Consider the following 14,725-nt stretch of genomic DNA (forward strand, 5'->3'; position numbering starts at 1 on the left):
GCGGGAATTTATTAAGTGCTACCAGGCATATGCAAAAGACAATCCCTACCCTCAAGGAGTTTACCTCAGTTTACCTCCTGTTAGGAGGAGGTAACATTTAAATGGGAGTAGTATTTGGGAAGACAGTATCTGAAGATTCAGGGATTGTAAACTGAGTTGACCCAGAGGGCTATCAATTGGCACAGCCTTTCTAGAAACAATATTACTTTTGTAATATTAATTTGATTATTAAGCCCTGAGCAAGAGGTAGAAGAGGACCAGTGGCATTATGGGTGAATTGGATTTCAATGAGGCAGAGGGGCACAAAGTCATCAGCTTCACTTCTCTCTTGACAAAAGTCCAGATGATTGGTGATAGCCTGACATGCAGTGGATGACTTTGGTGGTTTCAGTGTCTCACCAAGTTATAAGCACTCCACAACAATGGTTTCAGCTGCCTTCATGGCCATTGGAACACATTGTTTTCATCTGCTGGGGAAATCCTCACATGCTTGATGTAGACATCTCCCTAACTCACCAAAGGGTTTGAGACCCCTTGGTTACCTTCAACCTGGTTTAGCCCAGCTGCCAAGAAGGTTTATCAGCTGCTTGGCATACTACAACTTTTTGAAGCCCCAGATGAGAGTTGAGTGAATCAGGTAGACACCAAAGGTGGATGAGCAGTCCTGAAAAGAACTTGGCAACCCTCACACCAGAAGTGCTAATCCTCCTGAACATCCTACACAACCCAATGGAGAAGGTAGGTGTCCAGTACCCAGACAGATGACAATATGCCCAAGGTAGATGGGTTTCTGGACTGGTATTTCTAAACTGGCTTTTATACTGCTAAGTTTACTGTCTTGGCAGTTGGACGAGCATGAAAACCAAATGGGACCTCTTTGTGACATAGCACTGCAATTCAGGGGAGTCTGCTTTCCTAGGTAGCTTTTCCCTGTATCTATTCCCCTGTCCTATATTTTCCTTAGGAGAGAGTCTTAAGCAGTTGGTTGAATTAGAGCTCTCAAAGCATAACATACACTAAACTTTAGTTTATCAGGTCATGGGTATGTGCCAGGGGTTATATGGGATCTTGACATTCAACCCCATCTTGGACCTCCTTTGGACTTTTTATTCCAGCTTGTCTGAGCCTCCTTACTACTCCAAAGCCTTAAAGACCCCCAATCAGACCAGAATTCAGAGGCTCAGGGTTTGGCTCCCTCCTTTCCTGGATAATTCTCACTTCCCACTCCCTCTCCCCATCCCCCAGGCCTCATGACATTGTATTCTATGAATTACTAAGGTAGCAGGAGCATGGAAAAGCTCTGGCTGGGAACTGGATTCATTGGATTTTCAGAGAGAGAAACCCCAGGCTCTCCCAGTTCTAATTAATGTCTCTAATGGTGAGCCCTCTTTCTGCTTCAAGATCTCCATGAACACTGAGATAGTAATCATATTTTGAAATGGAACATATGAATAATAAATGCTCCTTCCCAACAAGCTTATTTAAAACTTAGAAGAATTTCTTTTTAGTTTTTAAAAGATTTTTTTAAATAAAAAAAATAAGATATCAAGTTACCTTAGTGGAAATGGGAAGACCACATTGAAGGTATTATAAGAGGATGTCTGTCTTCCCATCTTCCTTCAATGTGCACAGAATTCTGTTTTCTATTTGAACTCTCTCAAAGTGGAGTAGACTTCCTTTGGAGATAATGAGGTCCCCATCACTGTAGAATTTCAGGAATGGAGGTCTTCAGGGAGGGGAGCTCCCAACCTGCATACCCCAGGATCATCCCCTCCCCCCTTTTCAAACTCTATTACACAAATCCAAATGGGCTCTTGTAGATGGAATTTATCATCTTGGCATACAGATTAGACTTCCAATTCTATGTGCCTGGAATGCTATTATTTAGTTATGTGGCTGTGTCAAACACAGAGAAATATACTCAATCATGTACACTCATACATATAAAGAGGGAAGCAAAGGAAACAAGAATATACATAGCACCTACTATGTGCCAGGAACTATGCTAAGTACTTTACCAATACCTCATTCGATCCTCACAACAACCCCTAGCAGATTGGAACTGTGCTAAGTAGAGCATTCTGTATTTGATCTTGGAGGTAATAGGGAGTCATGGATTTTATTGAGTAGGGGAGTGACAGTGAGATCTGTGCTTTAGGAAAATCAATTTTTACTGAATGGAAGATAAATTGAAGTGGAGAGAGACTTGAGGCAGACAGACCCACCAGCAGGCTATTGTGATAATTCAGGTATGAGGTGATGGGGGCCTGCACCAAGGTGATAGCAATATCAGAGGAGAGAAGGGAGGTTTATAGGAGAGATGCTGCAGAGGTGAAGTTGATAGGCCTTGGCAACAACTTAGACATGGAGGGGTGAGGGAGAGTGGGAATTCCAGGATGACTCCTAGGTTGAGAATCTAAGGGACTGGAGGGATGGTGTTACCCTACTTAGCAACAGGGAAGCTAGGATGGGAGGAGGGTTTAGGGGGAAAAATAATAAATTCTGTTTTGGACACGTTTAGTGTAAGATGTCTCCTGGACATCCAGTTTATTCCCCTTTATGTGGTGTCTTCCCTTATCAGAATGTAAACTCCTTGAACAAAGAGATTGACTTTAATTTTATATTTGTATTCTCAGTACTTCCTTAGTACATTTCTTGGCACGTGGTGAGTCAGTCAATCGATAAACATCTAGTAAGTACCTTTTATGTGCCAGGCATTGTGCTAAGTGTTGGAGATGCAAAATGAGGCAGTCCTTGCCTGTAAGGAGCTCACAATCTAATTATGCTTAATAAATCAAAGTACTTAATAAATGCTTTTTAAAATTCATTCATTAAAGTATTATTATTAAAAAGAAAAATAACAAGAATTGGAAACAATTGAAATCTTCTCAGAGCATAGATATAGCCCTTCCCCTAGGGATGTATTTGGACTGGCTGCCTCTAATAACATACAACAATATAGTCATATTCCACTTCCTACCCCTGCCTCAGGATTCCCTAACCCTAACAATCACTTCATTGTTGTTAATCAGTCATGTCTGACTCTTTGTGAACCATAGCATGCCAATATTGTCTATGAGGTTTCTTTGGCAAAGATACTAGAATGGTTTGCCATATCCTTCTCCTGTAGATTAAGGCAAACAGAGGTTAAGTGACTTGCCCAGGGTCACACAGCTAGTGTCTGAGGCCAGATTAGATCACAGGTCTTTTCCAGTGTTTATGATTCTTATTCAAACCAAAGACTGTGAGAAGGGAGGACTGAGACTGAGTCCTGTGGATTTCCATTTCATCAGGCCTCCCATGAACCCCTAAGCCTGATGAGGAACTACAGGGAATAGTACTTCATGAGCACAGACTATGCTGTTCAGTCTGTGGAAATCACAGCTTCCCCTCCACACAGACTGTGACTATGTATGTGTCTGCCACAGAAAATCCATTTGGTAAATAATGGAGGGACTTGGCTCCTCCTGACAGAACTGTTCCCCTGCTCAAGTCACTCTTCATGGGATGAAGTGGGGAAAGCCTCTTTGGGAGATAAACACTGAAGAATGACTAGGTAGAAGCTTAGTAACTGAAAGAGGATTTGTTTGGGGAGGAGAAGGCTGGGATTTATGTTCTCAATTTGGGGGGGGAAGGGGGAGCATATTAAATAATGAATCATATGGGCACTAATTGGCTTACTGGGGCCTATTTATTCAACCCAAATCTTTTTCTCCTTTGCTGAGACTTCAGCTGCCAGCACAGAGAGACAGAGAGACAAAACCAGAGACACAGGCACAGTTGCGTAGCATACATTTGCTCAGCATTATGAGAGAGTAACAATACTCTGAGGGGGAGGAGACTCAGAGATTCTAGGAAAGGGGGTTCTTTCTCCAGCTTCCTCCTAACAACCTTCTCACTTGGGCTAGATCTGGAGAAAGGAGCCCAAGTCCTCTATGACCTGGGTTCCAGTTTTTTATACTCAAAACTAGTCCAGCTGATGGGGAGGGGCTGGGCATTCTTCATCTTTGTTCCCAGGAATCTCACACCCCTCTCTCCCAGTAGATAATAATAGTAACAACAATATCTTTTATTCCAGTAGGGCTTTAAAATTTTAAAGTCCATTCTTCATGTCACCCCAGTCCCAAAGCCCAAAGCAACCCATACCAATGGGTTATAGAACTGGAGTTATACTCAAAATCATCCCATGAGAAGTAGGTTGAACAAGTACTCTTCTCTCTATTTTACAGATGAGGAAAGTGAAGCCCAAAGAGGTTCAACAAATTGACTGTTGTTACATACCTAATAGTGGTTTAGTCTGGAGAACCTAGTTGAGCCCTAGTTCCAAATCCTGTTCATTTCAGTGTATTGGGCAGGGGGAGTACTGGAAGGTGGGGGACCTGAACAGGTGGATACATTGTTTCCTGGCAAAGTAGAAACAGAGATTCCTTTTTCTTCCTATCCCGGGAGAGAAAGCAATGTATCCATTACAAGAGAGAACATCAATGTATCACTCCTGCCCGCCCCCGCATCCCTCCTCCCACCATCGGAGGGGAAATTCATTAAAACCCACAGAGGCCCCAGAGTCATTTCTAGAGAAAGCATCATGCAGGAATTACTCAGAGGTTTTGTTTGAGGGGAGAATATCCGTCTGCAGCCAGAGCAGGGGTGGAAAGGAATGAAAACAAACCAGGTTTATTAAAGGGAGATGGGGAGTGGGGAGGGCAGATCTGTGCCAAGCCAGAGGGAATCTCAGGTCTCAGTACTTTATTATTCCTGAAACAAGGCACAGACACTTGGACAGACCTGAGTCCTCTGATAATACATCCTGCAGGAGAAGCAGCATTCCTGCTCTCCCCAAATAGGGGCTATTACATCTTCAACTTGGTTTAGGTCACAAGTTCCCCTCTTCCTTAGCATATTAGAACCTAGCTATGATCCTACTATCACCCCCTTCCTCCTCCTCCATCATTGGGAATTTCACCAAATGAGGAGCAAGCAAGTGTCCCCCTTGAACCCATGAGGTGTTTATGGAGGTGAGGAATAGAGCCTCTTTTTGGGTGGATGGGGAGAAAGAAGGGGGAAAGTGTTCAATACTTAAATGCCGCGGAGACAGAGATGAAAGCTAAAGTTCTCTTCTGAGAGAGCTCCTAATCCTGGTGAGAAAAAGGATCAGACCTGGGTCCTTATCCTGTGGAGCTCACTGTTTGAGGTAAACAAAGGAGGGGCAGACCCACGCTTTAGGGAGAAAAGAAGAGTTGACTAGAATGAACAATTAAGGGAGTTGTTGGGAAGAAAAAAATTGGAGAAACAGAGCAAATGTGCCTTGAATGCCAGGATGAGGAGTATGGGCCAGACCCCATTAAGCAGCAAAGCTAGAGAAGGCTTGATGACTGGGGTCAGTGAAAACTCTATAGACAGTGAAACCAGTAAAGGCTCTGAGGAGAATGGCTTGTAGGAACAGTGAAGGACATGAAGAAGGAACCTAGAATTTATTAACCATCATAACATACCAAGAGCTTTACAAATATTATCTCATTTGATTCTTACAACCACCCTGGCCAAGTAGGGGCTATTATTATCCTCATCTTGTAGTTGGGGAAACTCAGACAGAAGTTAAATGAACTGGTATGTGTCTGAGGCTGGATTTGAATTCAGGTCTTCCTGACTTCAAGCCCAACTTTCTATCTACTGTACCACCCAGCTGTGGGACCAGAGAAGGAACTGAATCAGTCAGAGCAGTGAAGAGCTAAGGACTGTCTAAGTGAAAGCCTGAGGACAAAAATGACAATGAAGCCTATGAAAACAGAGCAACTAATGAATTGTAATTCCATTCAATAAGTATTTATTGAGCATCTACTTCATATAAGACATTATACTAGGCACTGGTGAAACAAAGACAAAGAAGTTTATCTTCTAAGATGTAAAATAATATGGATGAAATAGAACCTGTGCAAAAACCTAGAGGAGGAGATTGAGATACCTAGCTTGGGGAACATCAAGTGGGCTGATTTAGTTAGTGCATGAAAGAGAAAAAAAAGTAAAAGTCTGGGAAAGTAGGGTGGAGCCAGATTACAAAGGGGTTTAAATGCCAAGCTGAAGAGTATGTCTGTTACTCTGAGAGTTGATAGAGAGTCACTGAAAATTCTTGAGCTGAGGAGTAGCATGGTCCAATATGTGCTTTAGGAAGATTAGAGAGTAGGGAAGACCAAAAACAGGGAGATCAATTAGGAAGCTGTTACAACAGTCCAGAAAAGAGATAATGAGAGCCTGAACTACGGTGATGGCCATGTAAATAGCGACAATGAGATGGATGTGAAAGATAGCGTGGAGGTAGAATCTATGAGACTTGGTAACTCACCAGATCTGGGGCCAGGTGAGGGAGAGAGAACCAGTGGTTCAATCTCAAGTTGCAAATCTGATTGACTGAGAAGATGACATCCCCTTCAACAGAAACAGTTAAATCTGGAGAAGTGGAAGTTGGGAGGAAGGGGATTATGAGCTCCATTTTGGACATGTTGAGAATAAAACTCCTATGGGACAGCTAGGTAGAAATATCCAGTAGAGAGTGATGGGGAACTGGAGCTCAGAAGAGAGATGTGGGCTGGATATATAGATCTGAGAGTCATTCATATAGAGATGATAATTGAATCTATAGGAGTTGAAAGATAACCAAGAGAGGGTGGAGAGGGAGAGTGAGAGAACACCCCAGAACAGAGCCTTGGACAATACCCACACATAGGGTGTAAGAGAAAAATGTTGATGCTCCAAAGGCAATTGAAACTAGCATTCAGACAGGTGGGAGGAGAACCAAGAAAGAACAATATCAAAAAATTAAAAATAAAAAAATAAAAGCAAGGAGACAGTATCCAAGAAGAAGGACGTGATCAACAATGGTTAAAACTACAAAGAATTCAAGAAAGATAAGAATATAGTCATTAAGAAATTGTTGGTAATCTTAAAAAGAACAATCTCAGTTGTTCTCAGGCAATGACTATAGATATCTCTTTCTAGGAATTTGACTGTAAACGAGAACAGAGATATAGCACAAATATTTGAGAAAACAGCAGTCACCTGAAGGTTTTTTATTTTGTTTTGTTTTTGAAAGGATGGAGGAGATGTGGGCATATTTGTAGGCAACAGGGAAGAATCCAGTAGATAAAAAAAAAGATTAAAAATGAAATAAAAAAGCAGGCAGAAAAGCACTGTGTATTAGTTCAGTCAACTAACATTTATTAAGTGCTACGCTAGGCACGGTGCAAGAAAGGCAAAAGACAAGTCAGTCCTTCCTTTCAAGGAGCTCAGTCTAATGGGGAAGACAACATACAAATATACAAAGCAGATATGTGTAAAATAAGTTCAGGATCAGCTCAGAGGGAAGGCACTAAGATTAATAAAGACCAGGAAAGGCTTCCTGAAGATTTTAGCTGAGGCTTGAAAGAAGCCAGAGTAAGTTAAAAGTTAAAGATAAGGAAGAAAAGAGTTTAAGACATGGAGCACAACTAGTGAAAATACTCAGAATCTGGAGATTGAGTCTCATGGACAAGGAATAAATTGTCACTGGACCAAAGAGGAAGAAGATTGGAAAAGTCAAAAGGGGTCAAGTTATGAAGAGCACATTAAAAATATGTACTCATGCAAGTCAGTCTGGGAAGTATGGTGGAGAACACTTGAGTGAAAATCAATGGACATAGAAACAAGTTATATTGCCATACTATCAACTGGACTAAAACTGAAAAGAGACATTCAAGAAATTGATGATGTGTGACGACATAACAGTAATGGAAGGCAAATTATCTCCAGGAGTTTTCTCCCTCCACTAAAAGCAGATAAGCTAATAATGTATTGGCTTGTCTTAGTGATAATTTCATCCTTCAAAACGTAGAAGGAGTAACAAGGGAAACAATTGCTCTGTGCCTGATTCTTACCAATAAGGAGGCACTGGTGACTGAATTAGAAATGATAGGAAACTTGCCCGGTATTGCTTCACCTTGGAATTTGTGACAGAGAAGAAAGAGAAAGCTGGGAATAATTGGACACGAATCCAGATTTGGGGAGAACTGATTTCAGAGGAGTTAGGGAAAGGATAGGTCCTTAAAGGTTGCTTAGAACAGGCACTTTTTAGCCTGAGGATCTTCAACTTGACTGATGTTTTTTTTAAAAAATATTTTGAAAATGATTTCAGTATAATTTGTTCCTTTTGTGATCCCATATATTTGTTTTATACATTTAAAAATATTGTTCTGACAATGGCTCCATAGGTTTCATGAGACTTCCAAAGGATCTAAGAACCAAAAAAAGATTCAAAATCCATGTCATAAACTAAAATGTAGAGAAGTCAATCTAGGAGGAAGAAGACGCTCTCAAGGATTAATTTGGATGAGAAATAAAAAAGGAATTATCTAAAGAGTTCAATAATGAAATAAGAAATGCATCAACCAACTTAGGGTTTGTTTGTTGCTTTTTTTTTTCTTTTTCTTTTTTTATGGTATGTAAAGAAAATAGAATCAAGGAAATATATTGGAGAACTACAAAGGCATCTAATAATCCTTTTAAAAAATAGTATCAAGAACGCTAAACTTCAACATGAGCTAAGGCTTTTGAGGAAAGCCTTTGTAAGAAAAAATGGTTTTTGGTGGACTTGGAGTTTTGAAGGTCTATTTATTTGGGGTTTTTTATTTGTTTGTTTGTTTTTGCTATACTGGGCAAAATAAGAGTCAGAAAAGAGACAGAAGCACTGCTTGGGATGGATGATAACAAATATAGAAGAAGCCTAAGCTATGCAAACTCTTATGTTGATTTTGTTTCTTCTTCAGTAGAGAATGAACTTTAAATTTGAAAGAGAAGAACAAGATAATAGAGAATTGCTACCCAAGAGGCAGCCAGATGGCACAATGGTTAAGAACTCAGGAAGACCTGAGTTCAGATCTGGCCTCAGACACTTATTAGCTATGTGAGCCTGAGCAAGTCATTTATTGTCTGTCTGCCTCAATTTCTTCATCTGTGTAATGGGGATAATAATAGCCCCTACCTCCTAGGATTGTTGTGAGGATCACAAGATAAGATTTGTAAAATGCTACACAATGCTTGGCACATAGTAGGCAGTTGATAAATGCTTGTTCCCTTCTTTCCAAGAAAAGTGGACACTGTGAACCCAAATGAACTTTCTCCTACGGTACTGAAAGAACTCTCAGTGACTCTGAGTCACTGATGGTAATCTCTGAGAAATTGTGGAGAACAGAAGTACCAGAAGGACAAATGTCTTCCCAATTTAAAATTTAAAAAAAGAGAGAAGACTGTAGTCTCCAAACTATAGCCCAATGAGTTTGACCTTGATAACTGGTGAAATTCTAGCATATACTAAAGGACAATTAGTGAACCATCCTTTTAATAAGAAAAGGAAGTAATGACCATTTAAAAAATCATGACCAACAAGGACAAGTCTTTTAAGACTAATCTCATTTCCTTTTTAGAAAAAAAAGTTATTTAGACTTGTAGATTAAGGGAATGCTATAGATAATACAGAATCTGCCTACATTTTAGCAAAGCATTTGACTTGGTTCCAATCTTGTCTCTACTACGTACTGTCTATATGACCTTAAGTAAGTAGTTTAATTTCTCTGGCCTCAGTTCCCTCATTTGTAAAAGAAGGGTTTGGACTAACTGACCTCAAAGGTCATTTCCCACTCTCTCTATATCATTATATTTGGGGCAGAAAAGCTCTCACCTCCATAGTCCTTCCCATACTCCTAACACCTACCTCCTAGGGTTGTTGTGAGGATCAAATGAGATAATCTTTACAAAATCACTATGTACGTATAGAGATTCTGGGCATTGTTACTGTATGTTTAAGGTGATAGATGCTCTTGGAGGAGAAACACTTTAACTGTCATAACCACCATGGTTGAAAGGGACTGCATGATACATAGAGAAAAGATTAAGAGAATATACAGTAGGATTTATTAAATGACTGCCCCCAAAATTGGAACATTGATGCATTATTGGTGAACTGATCCAACCATTCTGGAGAGTAATTTGAAACTATACCCAAAGGCCTATAAAACTATGTATACTCTGATCCAGCAATAATATTACTTGATCTACGGAAACGAACTCACATGTACAAAAGTATTTATAGTAGCTCTTTTTGTGGTGGCAAAGAATTGAAAATTTGGGTGATACCAATCAATTGAGGAATGGCTGAACAAGCTGTGGTATATGAATGTAAGGGAATACTATTGTTCTATAAGAAATGATGAGCAGGTGGATTTCAAAAAAACCTGGACTTATACAACTGATGCTGAGTGAAGTGAGCAGAACCAGAAGAACACTGTACAATAGTACATTGAACAACAATAACATTGTACGGTGATTAGCTACGATAGATTTATTTCTTCTCAGCAATACAATGATCCAAGACAATCCAAAAGACTCATGATGGAAAATGCTGACCACATCCAGAAGAGGAACTATGGAGTCTAAATGCAGATGGAAGCATACAATTTTCTCTTTTTTTTCTTTTTTGCAGTTTTTCCTTTTTGTTCTGGTTCTCTCACAATAGAACTGATGTGGAAATATGTTTAATATGACTATACATGTATAACCTATATCAGACCACATGCCATCTTGGGAAAGGAGTAGGGAAGGAGGGGAGAATTTGGAACTTAAAGCCTTGTAAAAGTAGATGTTGAAAACTAAAAATAAATAAGGTAATTAAAAAAATAAATTACTACCCCCATTGTAACCCAAGTGGGGTATACTGAGCTGTTGGTGGGAGCATTAGGTGATAACCCTGCCAATCCTCACCCCTCTGTTAAGTGCTACTGGTTCATAAAGTAGAAGAACCGTGTCTCCTTCTTTACATTCATCACTAGATCTCTCTTCTCTCTGGTTCCACACCTTTAAATCCTTCAGCATCATTTCCCATTCTCTCCCGTACTCCAGGCTCTGCTTCAAAGATGGACCTTGTCCTTAACCATGGTCAAACCTTCTGTTTGTGTTCTTCATTCTATTCCATCATTCATTGGAAGCAACTAGGTGTCATAGTGGATAGAACCCTAGATCCCAAATCAGGAAGACATGAGTTCGAATCCTGTCTCAGACGCAGATCCTGGGCAAGCCAATTACTCTCAGTTTTAGCATCCACCTCCCATGATTGTTTTGAGGACCAAATGACGTTATGACTGTAAAACACTTAGCACATAGTAAGCATTGTATAAACATTAGTTACTATTAGTAGCTGTGTGACCTTGCACAAGTCACTTAACTGCTGTCTGCCTCAGTTTCCTCAACTGTAAAATAGGGGTAACAATAACACCCATCTCCCAGAATTGTTGTAAGGATCAAATGAGATAATCTTTGCAAAAGCACTTCACAAACCTTAAAACCCTATGTAAATGGCAGCTATTCATAGTCATAAGGTCTTTATTAAGTGCTCATTATACGAGCATGGGGGTCTAAAGACAAAAATGAGACAGATCCTGCTTTCGAGGAATGGACGTTCTGAACACAGATGTACAATATACTATATATATATACATATATATATATGTATATATATATACAGAGAGAGAGAGAGAGAGAGAGAGAGAAAGCGCGAGCGAGCTTCTCTCCATCCTTGAAACACTGATAGGAAAAGACAGGGGAAGAAAAAGGACATACATTTCCCCAAATCATATAGTTTCTTCTCTTAAACCTGAGAAATCTTCCAGTACATCGTTGTAGCCCATTCTTTTTTAATGCTACCAGTGGGATGGGTGACCACTGCTGGTTGCTTTGCTTACTGCAGCTGCCCACTGTGGCTGCAACTTGAATTGGGTGAAGGAACAGAGGAGCTTGGATCCTAAAGAATTTGGTGACTTGTACTAAAAATATGGAGGCATGATTGGGCCAAGGCATTGGGGATGCAAGGCAAACCAGAGGCAAAGTCAAGCCAGGCTGAACTATAATGAAAGACTAACTACCTGTGGTGAAACTTCAGACTGGTCCCGGGAACCCATCTCAATATTTGGTGCTTTCCCTGTTAGCTTTTTTCAGTTGTTTGCAAAGTCTATCCCGTCATGTTTCTTCAGTGAAACTCCTCCCACTAATCCATTTCCCCATGTCCTAGGGGCAGTAGGAATGGCTGGTATGATTAGATTGAGATGATAGGAAAAACCCAGTTCCTCTATACTTTGGTTATATGATAGGTTCTTTACCTTTATTAACCTGACTATGTGACTTTTAAAAAAGCAAGTCATGTCACCACTAAAAAAATCAATCATCTGAGTCTTATGAATAAGGCTGATGAATTGAGAACAGAGGATTTTCCAAATGCAGGTAGAGATGGAGCCGAATTCCTATTTTCTTAATTTTCATATTTCAGAGCAATATTTCATTTCTTTCCCCCTTAGGTTAAATTTTGAATCTTGCCAGTGCTGTGGTTTTCCAATGAGTGGCCCCTGAGCCTCTTTTAGAAGGCCTCCAGTAAGGAAGAATCTCCTTCCTCCTGGAAATCCATTCTCCTTCTGGACAGCTCTTATCATTAGGAAATTTTTCCTGACATCAAAAGCCTACATCTGACTCTGGGAAACTTCCTCTCATTGCTCCATGTTTTGTCCTCTAGGGTCAAACAGAACAAATCTACTCCCTGGTAGCCCTTCAGCTACTTGAAGATTCTTATCATGTTCCACATAAATCTCCTTTCCTTCAGGCTAAGCATCCTTCAATTGATCCTCATATAGTATGATCTCAAGGCCCTTCAAAATTTTTGCTGCCTTACTTTGAACTTCCTCTGGCTTAGCAAGGTCCTTCCTAAAATGTAGCACCCAGAAATTAATACAATACTCTGGGGGCAACTAGGTGGCATGGTGGAGAGAGTGCTGGGCTTGAAGTCAGGAAGATGAGTTCAAATAAAGCATCAGACACTTACTAACTGGATGATCCTGTACAAATCACTTAACCATTGTCTGCCTCAGTTTCCACATCAGAAAAGGTGCTGTGCTCTATGAGCAAAGCAGAATTGAGACAGCACAAAGGAAACGTAGGATGTGCAAATTTGGAGTATCCACCCAAACATTCACATGGACTATCTGTGCCCAATCTGTAGAACAGCATTTCGAGCTTGTGTTGGTCTGATCAGCCACAGTCAGACACACTGAAACTTCACTTTATCATGGTGATGTCATTTTGGTTCTCCTCAAAAACAAAGGACAACAGCCAACCAACTAATCAGTCTCAGTTTTCTCAGATATAACATGGGATTGATAATTATAGCACCTATCTCCCAGGGTTGCTGTGAGAATCAAACAAGATAAGGTTTGTAAAGTACTTAGCACAGGGCTCCGGCACATGGTAGATGCTTAATAAATTCTTGTTTCTTTGTTTTCCTTCCTAGATGGAGTATAGCTATTGTGTATTATGATACAATAGGACTATCACCTCCCAGACATTATTACTCCTCAATGCAGCCTAAGATTGCATTAACTTTTTTGGGTGCCATATTATTACACTGTGGTCTTCTGTTAAATAAGTTTCAAGTTCCCTAAAACCCCTGATCTTTATCTGATGAAGTGTTGTTTAGCCCACCCTCTTCCCTACCCATGATATATTTATGAAGCTGATTTTTTTAAACTCAAGCATATTACTTTAAATTTTTATCTTCATCGAATCAGTCCAATACTCTAGCCAATCAAGATCTTTTTTGCATCCTCACTGTGTCATTCATTGTATTAGTCATCTCTCCCATCTTTGTGTCATCTGCAAATTTTATAAGCAGACCATCTATTCAAGTCATCAATAAAAACAGTACAGGATAGCAATACCACTACCAGACATATAGTCCTATGTCCTAAAAAGATGGAAGAAAGAAGAACAGGAGTTATGTGAATAAAAATATTTACAGTTCTTCTTGAAGTGTCAAAGCAATGGAAACTTAGGGGGTGTCCATTGACTGGGGAATGGCTGAATAAATTATGGTATATGAATGTAATAGAATAATATTGGACTGTAAGAAAAGCTGAAATGGATTGTTTCAGAGAACCTTGGGAAGATTTGTATGAACTGATTCAAAATAAGGTGAGTAGAATCAAAAAAGTAATTAATACAATGACTGCATCACAAAGAAAAAACAACTTTGAAAGACTTAAAAACTCAAATCAATGCAATGAACAACCATAACTCCCGAGGACTAATGAAGAAACATATCACCTCACCTTCTGACAGAGAAATGAGGAACTCAAGGTGTATAAATTTTTAAACATGACTAAAGTGGGAATTTCTTTTGCTTGGCTATGGATATGTTACAAAAGCTATGGATATTTTTTCCACTGGAAGGGGGAAGGTGCAAGGGAGAGAGAAGATGGAGATAAGATTCCCTCCTTACCCCCAAACAGAGGAGAAAATAAGGAAGGTCAGAAGGAATATAAATTAAGCAGAACAGCTTAGAAAGCTACATGTGAAATTATATAAAAAAAGAAGACATTCAGTTTCCTGTATAAACCTCTCTGTCCTTTATGAAGACAATCATTTTATTTGATGTTTGTTAAGTTCAGAATAAAAAATTTAAAACCCCATAAATTTTAAAAAGCACAAGGTTAAGTACAAATAAATCACTGGGACATTCCGCTGGAGACTTACTTCTGAATTGATACCCAGACATGAACTATTAATTCTTCTGGTCTGGCCTTTCAATCACTTTTTAATTCACCTAATTGTACTATTATGTATCCCATATCTTTCCATCTTTCCCACAGAAAACCATGAGAGA

This window comes from Notamacropus eugenii, chromosome 4 (assembly GCF_028372415.1).
Source record: "Notamacropus eugenii isolate mMacEug1 chromosome 4, mMacEug1.pri_v2, whole genome shotgun sequence".
Classification (NCBI taxonomy): domain Eukaryota; kingdom Metazoa; phylum Chordata; class Mammalia; order Diprotodontia; family Macropodidae; genus Notamacropus; species Notamacropus eugenii.